The following is a 7,794-nucleotide window of genomic DNA, read 5'->3' on the forward strand; positions in this document are numbered from 1 at the left end:
AAATCTTAATTGAGATTGGATTGTTTTTTAGATTAATTTGTATTTTATGGAATTGTAGTGTTAACTAGTGACCCGGTTAAACCGCCCGGTACTACCCGGTTCAACCGATTAAACCATTTCAGAGCCTAACCCGATATGAATAAAAAACGGATTTTTAAAACATTGATTACAATGACAATAACTATTATAATAACATTAATTAACTATAATGTAGTATGATGTAATATAACATTTAAGAAATCAGATTTGGTAGGAACCACAACTGTTATATAATGCAAATCCGATCTAATTTATATATTATTATTATACATAATAACATTTTGGGTAGGGGCTTGGGAACAGTTCCCGTTTCCAGGTTTTCCCGACCTTCATCTGCCGGTCATTCCCACCTCTACACAAACCAGCGCATAGACATATCATCCACCAAATTATACCACCAGCAACCAGCCAACCACCACCCAGCCCCAAATCCAGTTCCGGCGACATCCACATCCAGTTACTACCATCGCTCACCACCGCTCTGCTCCGAATCAACGTCACCTGCTAGCATCGATCAACACCGCTCTACCCCAAATCGAAAGGTCGGCGCTTTATCTACTCCGTCAACCGACAACTTTCGTCGGACGATTAGGGCTCCAACAGGTAGGCTTCAATAAAATACGTTTTTGTTCGATATGGGTAATGTTGAAGAAGATGACCTTCACCCATTTGTCTTGTGTCAGTGCCATTGTTGTTGATTTTTTGCCCTAATTTGTTGCTCCACTACTATGAAATATGTGGCCATTTCTTATCTTGCAGTACTTCAAAATTCTGATCTAAAACTAAAACTAAGGTGTTGGGCCAAAATTGCCACGGTAATCAAACTCAGCTAAATAATCTATATATAATCTATATAATCCTACATTGATGAACAAGAAAAAAATAAATGAATATGCCTTTACATAAGACTTATTCAACCCATGAAAGTAAAAAAGTTATGGGTCTTACCTCAGGGACGATAAGGGCATTTTACTCAAAAATATATTTTCACAAGACTAATCTATTTCTGGGAAACTTTTGACCTGTTCGACTATTTCAGCCTCTTTTGGTTGACCCGTTAGAGATAATGATAGGGTTAGAACAGATTTAGAGGAAAAGAAGCTAAAGAGAAAGATAATTTCACCAAATCTGTTACTATTATTCCTTCATACGTTTAACATAAATAGATATGCAAGTTACAATCATACCCCTTGCATAATAGAAAATAACAAAAATACCCTCAAACTAGAAATCAAAGTTTAGATACTAAAAACATAAATAAATAACGTAACAATACTCCCTCCTTAACCCACTTTTTGTCCTCAAAAAGTGATTCAAGGAACCTTGTCTTCATCCTCTTCCGTTGCTTGTTTTTCATCATCTACCACTTCAAGTATGTAGAGTTGTTTTTTCTTACACTTGTGCCCCGGAACGAACCTTTCGGTACACCAGAAACATTCCCCCTTTGCCCTTTTTTGCTCAAGTTCATCACTCGTCAAACGCCTCGATCTAAAGATTCCTGGTGTAGAACTTGATGGCTCGGTTGTTGGACTTGGCAGCAAGGGTAGTTTTGAACCATTAACGGGAGGTGTTATTTTGACATCTTCGGGTTGCAGCCCATCCTCCACAGCGTTGAAACGCTTCATCAAGCATGTGTTGTTCATAGTTTGAATTCTTGCTAACCCATACGCCTCACGTAGTGTTTGAGGCTTGAACATCTTTACCGGCCCTTTTATTTCCGGCTTCAAACCCTTCAAATATAGGCTAACAGCATAAGGTTCGCTAACGGTAACCTTGTTAAGCAAGCGATCAAAACCTGAATTATATTCTTGTAGACCCTTGGCGTTATCAGTAAGTTGAACGAGAGATGCAATCTCTTCCATAGGGTCTTCAAACATTGCATCAGAAAAACGGGCAGAGATCGAACGAACATAGTCCGCCCATGGGACCTCGGCAACCGTGGCGTTACGGGTCTTCAAGTAGGCACGGTGCCATTGGAGGGCATCACCTTCCAAGTGAACCGCAGCACAACGTAATTTCGAGTCATCAGGAGTGTCATCCATCGAAAAAAAATGTTCGCAGCGATAGACCCACCCCTCAACATCGTCCCCCGAAAATTTAGGGAAGTCGATCTTACCGATACGGAATGGTTTGGATGTTCGTGAGTCACCATCTGGGCCGGAGAAGGACCCGAAGGAACTGCCTGACGATTGAACTCCCTTGTCACGGACAGCCTTCAAGATTTCTTCCTGTTGCTTCGATGATTGCTCCTGTTGTTTCATCAAAGCGGCTAAGGCAGTTTGGATATCAGCGATCGCCTTATCGTGGGATTTGAGGGTGTTGTCGACTTCTTGGTTGCGGGTCATGGCGGCGGCGGCAAGGTGTTCCGATGAGGAATCGGAACGGCTCTGATACCCTTGATAGGGTTAGAACAGATTTAGAGGAAAAGAAGCTAAAGAGAAAGATAATTTCACCAAATCTGTTACTATTATTCCTTCATACGTTTAACATAAATAGATATGCAAGTTACAATCATACCCCTTGCATAATAGAAAATAACAAAAATACCCTCAAACTAGAAATCAAAGTTTAGATACTAAAAACATAAATAAATAACGTAACAGATAAACATGACCCGAGTCGACTCATTCATAAATAAATGGGTTCATATTTCTACCTCTTACGTCTATATTGTAAATTTATAGCTGCTGAATACATGGCAGTGCTAACATGTTTTGTTGTGTAATCAGTGCAATCGGTTTTGGCTTTCTGAACTTCTTTGGCTCTCTTTTTGGGTACTTGATTCAGGTGAACAGTAAAAAGGATGCAAACAGTAAACCATCACTTCACTGAGCTCTCTCACAGCCGTAAAAGAGAACATGTGCAAAGAGAACAACCTTTTATCTGCAGGTCTAAACCGTCCAACCCCCAATGGGTAAGTCTCCCACTGCAAGCATGGTTCACTGGTCCAAGGTTTCTTCTTTGGGCGATGACTTCCTCTATAAATGACACTTCATTTAGTGCATTTTGGACATTCCGATCAGCTCTGATTCTCTTAGAATCCCTGATCTTCCTTCTTGAGTAATTGTTCCACTCAAGTCTCTCTTTTCCACATTCAACACAACAAACATTTCTTTTTTGTAAAAGTCTAAAGGGCTGTTTGGCAACTTCTGAATTATTTAGTGTTAAACCAGTAAGAGATCTGAACCATTAAAAGCCAATATAATGCTTAACCGTTAAGTGGCAATTGTCTGACCAATTCAGATAAGAGGTCTTAACCATTCATACTCAGTATAATGCTTAACCATTTAGAGGCAAAGGTGAGTGAGTTATTTGTAAATATAGAAGTTTGGGAGAGTAACGTTAGCCATTCAAAAAAAAATTATAAGATCCCTAGGTGACTTGTCGACTTCAACTCACCATTTTGCAAATATATGTGTGTAAATGTAAAGATGGTGGTTGTTAACAAAAGTAACGGATAAGAGTACCAAAAGGTGTTTTTATTGAAATAACAAACATAATAGTAGTATTTCATAGTTTCAGAGAAAAAATAAAGAGTTAAATGCCATTTTAGTCCCTGTTGTTTGGATCATTTTGCCAGTTTAATCCAAAGGTTTCATTTTTAACATGTGGGTCCAAAAAGGTTTCACAGTTGCCATTTTAGTCCACTTGATTAACTTCATCAATTTTTTTTGTTAACGAGAAGGCCAATTTGGTCATTTTGTATGTAATTTTGTTAACTAAAAAGGCAATTCAGCCATATAAAATGATCGAATTGGCCTTCTCGTTAACAGAAAAAATGGATGAAGTTAACCCAGTGGACTAAAATGGCAACTGCGAAACCTTTTTGGACCCACAGGTTAAAAATGAAACATTTGGACTAAACTGTCAAAATGGCCCAAACCACAGGGACTAAAATAACATTTAACTCAAAAATAAATTTATCTGTAGATAGCTATTTACAGTAACTATCTATATCTATATCTATATCTATTATATATAATAAATGAAAAAAATATGGGACACATGTCACTTGATTAGGGCCTCTTGATTTTGGTTTTGGCGGGAAATGGGATGGGTCTTTTTTTCACATATTGGTTCGGGTCCGTTTGTATTTGGATTGATAATTCGGATCCATATATAATATCTTGTAAAAAAATGCCTTCCTTTTTCTGCTATGTCACAACAAACTTTCATTACCCTCTTCTTGAGATCCACCGCCGCCTCCATAATCATTCCTCTTTCATTCTTTCTTTTCAAGATCCCCCTCCATCAGTGACTTTAATCATTTATCAAGAACGATATTACAAGTGAAGATTTGATACAATACATGTATAAGTCTAAATCTTCGATTGCTAATCTAAATATGTTCCGATTGAACCTTTTTTGCATATTTATAATAGATGTTTGATATTCGGCTATACAGACTGATCAATACTTCGATTCTTTAAAAAAAATAAGGTATGTTTTACGGTTTTGATTTTATAATTTATGATTTATTAGGTATTGGATATTCGATTTTGTTTATTCAGGTTCATGTGTTTGATGTTCGGCTATACAGATTCATTCGACTATATTTTCATGTGTTTTATAATTTATGATTTATTAGGTATTCGACTTTATTTATTCAGGTTCATTCCGATTTAAGGTTTTGCGATGTTGAAGATAGGGTTTCTTTTTTTCGCTGGATTGTCTTTATGATTTAGGGTTTCTAATTGTTGATTTTTTTTTTTGGTTTTTAATGTCTTCCTTTTTCCGATGTTCTGTTTCAGTAACTCCTCTGCAATCTTATTAAAAAGCTGAGTAGCCTGCTCATGATTTAAGATTAGTGAAACAGAACTGTTGTCCTTGACTTCAATTTTGATCTTAAACTTAGGAACAGGTTGAACAATAGTTTCGTAACATTAGTAATTAGAGCACTCATAAACATCATATTTCTTAAAATCATCATAGTCATCGGGTGCGATATATTCTTCAACCCCATCAGAAGCCTCATGTGAACATGTAGGACACGTTATGTAGTAACTCCTCTGCAGTCTTATTTACATGTTCTTCGTTATGGAGACGAGTACATCTAAGACATTTATTATTTTTACTTATATATATGCAGATTTAAATCTCAATCCTTTTGTCTTCAATATGTCTTTTTATAAAGTCCTTACGTCTTTTACTTCGAATATATTGGTAAGCTTATTATACTAACACATCGTTTTTGGTTATTTTTTTCTTTCTGTTCATTTTGAGGTGCATGTCAATCCTTGGGACTCTTTTGAAGTGTCAATCAGCAAGGATGTGAAGTCTAATTGTTATTTCTTCAGTGATGGGTGGGACGATATTAGTGCTTACCTTGGTCTTCATGGTCAATTTAAGGTGCATATCAATCCTTTTGTATGTTTATTGTTATCTGTTTTTATATTCCAACTTATTTGTTTATTACGTTATAAACAATAAACAATTAATTTTAAATGTACCATAATTATAATTGAAAACTAAACTTTAACTATACTGGAAAAATTGTCTGGATCTATATAATGGTAAATTAACAACCCAGTAACCGATTACGTTGATTTTTTTACATGATTTTGAAATTCAAATTTCAAAAAAAGATTTACATATATTCATTTAAAATTTAGATTAAAATCTTTAATGTATTCTAATGTTTATTTTTGGTAAATTTAAAAAATCATCTTTCTCTTATAATTATCATTTATTTTTGGTCAATCAAATTATCTTTTAAAATAGATTCAAAAATCAAATTTTAAAACTTACAACTTTCTATTAATGTGATACGCTTACTTTATTCTATTACTTAAGTAAATTTCAATCAAAAATTTCCAATACATTTCTATGTTAATTTACTTATCAATTTTTACACTTTAATTTGCTATACTTTCTTAAATTAACTCCCCTATGTTTTATTATATATACATCTTCGTAAACATCATCTCATTCACGCTTTCGATTTCATCTACCTATTTTCTCTTACGTATCTTACTTCATTGTTTTATGTAGTTTTTATTTATTTTCTTTATTATTTCAACTTTTGTCCTTAATTAGTATGTTGATAATTATAATAATCCTTCCTTTTTTATTTGATTTTTGAACTAACTGTTAATTTGCTACAGAGTTTTGAACATGAAACTTGAAAACATAACCATGTTGAACAATCTCAATCTGTTGACAAAAAACTATACGCTCAAGTTGAAGATCATTTGCCTTTGGTGGAAATGATGCATGGCCTTCCGACTGAAACTTTTCGTGTAGAGATGATATGTATGGATGAAGAGGTAACATTTTTCAATTTTTATTATAGTGTCATTATATTATTATTATGTATTAAGTATGGGTCTTGATCTCTTTAACTTTTTTTTATTCAATAAGTTAATTATTGTTTTTTTTTGTAGGGGCAAAAGATTCAGACCCTTTTTTACTCAAGGTCAATTGTATGTTGCGTTATCAAGAGTTAAGACGAGAGAAGGTGTCAAAATTTTAATATTCGATGACGAAGGAAAACCAACCAATGAAACTGCTAACGCCGTTTACAAAGAGATTTTTGGAAATTAATGATGTAAATTTTTTTATTTGTTTCTATTGACTTCAAACTTTGTTTCATTCTGCTAATGTTATAGTATGTTTCTGAGCTGTTGATTTATTTTACATTTGGTCAACTATGTCTTCTATTCTTGTGCTTCCATTTGTTATTGAAAATGAAAAATGTGCCTTTATTGTTATAAAACAACTGGGTCATGTATGCCTTTAATGAGTAGAACAATATTTGATCATTTATTTAGATCATCTTTAACTATTTGAAACAATTTAAATTGTTTTCTTGGAATGTATTTTTGTTTTTAGTAGTTGAGCCTTAAGAATTGTGTTGTTAATGTTTTGATGATATTATTCCAAAGTGATTCAAAATTATACACTGTTCAACATTTTAACTAATAAAATTAAAGTACCCGGGAAGCAGTCCCGGGTGATAACCTAGTATATAATAAATAAACAAGATGTGGGACACGTGTGAAGTGATTGTGCAACCAGAGTGGATTTTTGGCGGGAAAAATATGAGAATCCTTATGTTTTCACACGGGATCCGAATTGGGTTAATCATACCCGCATAGTTTGACCCGGGTATATAATGAAAAAAAAAACCATAATCATTCACCAAACCCTATGCCGATTCTTCCCTGCCGATTCTTCCCTGTCTTCGATGCACAACCTCTAGAGGCAAACCCTAGAGGTTATCCACAACTGTGATCCACATAATTGTCCAGTTCACCGCATAATCGTTGCCATCCACATGGAAATCGACGCACACATCAAAAACCCTAAAAGCTCCAACTTTCTTCTTTAATCGCCTGACAAAGGATTCCAAAATCAAACCGATTCACTTCCAGGTATTTCGATTCTGTAGATATTGATTCTATACTTTACATTCGTTTATCAACTCATTTTTTTTTCTAAAATTTGTCTGTTTCATCGCCCAAGAGGAAGATGGTGACGGTGGTGGTCACCTGAAGAGGGAAGATGACAACGACATGGGTTGATTTAGGGTTTCTCCATTGGTGGTCTTGTGATGGTTGTGGTTCTAGGAAATGGCGAAAGGGCGGCGGCTAGGGTTCCACCAACACATAAATCTGACCGATTTTGGTTTCGGCAGGTACTGATAAGTTGTTGATCCGTTTTGTCCAATTGAAATTAGGGTTCTTAATAATGTTCATCTTTTGTTTGATTTTGTTTGATTTTGAAATTAGGTATGTTCATATTTTGTTTGCTTAT

The 7,794-nt window shown here is 34.8% G+C and overlaps 3 long non-coding RNA genes across 3 annotated transcripts; all 3 read left to right on the forward strand.

Moving 5' to 3' along the window:
- The first annotated feature begins 311 nt into the window (after positions 1-311).
- LOC118483114 lies at positions 312-3,552 on the forward strand. Its single transcript, XR_004869602.1, has 2 exons — positions 312-642; positions 2,827-3,552. It is a non-coding gene; the product is annotated as an uncharacterized LOC118483114 (long non-coding RNA).
- A 301-nt stretch (positions 3,553-3,853) lies between these two features.
- On the forward strand, positions 3,854-6,675 carry LOC110885885. Its single transcript, XR_002562476.2, has 3 exons — positions 3,854-5,388; positions 6,144-6,305; positions 6,423-6,675. It is a non-coding gene; the product is annotated as an uncharacterized LOC110885885 (long non-coding RNA).
- A 516-nt stretch (positions 6,676-7,191) lies between these two features.
- LOC110882801 lies at positions 7,192-7,733 on the forward strand. The gene is made up of 2 exons (XR_002560221.2): positions 7,192-7,412; positions 7,504-7,733. It is a non-coding gene; the product is annotated as an uncharacterized LOC110882801 (long non-coding RNA).
- The last annotated feature ends 61 nt before the right edge of the window (positions 7,734-7,794 follow it).

The sequence above is a fragment of the Helianthus annuus genome, chromosome 10, assembly GCF_002127325.2.
Source record: "Helianthus annuus cultivar XRQ/B chromosome 10, HanXRQr2.0-SUNRISE, whole genome shotgun sequence".
NCBI lineage: Eukaryota > Viridiplantae > Streptophyta > Magnoliopsida > Asterales > Asteraceae > Helianthus > Helianthus annuus.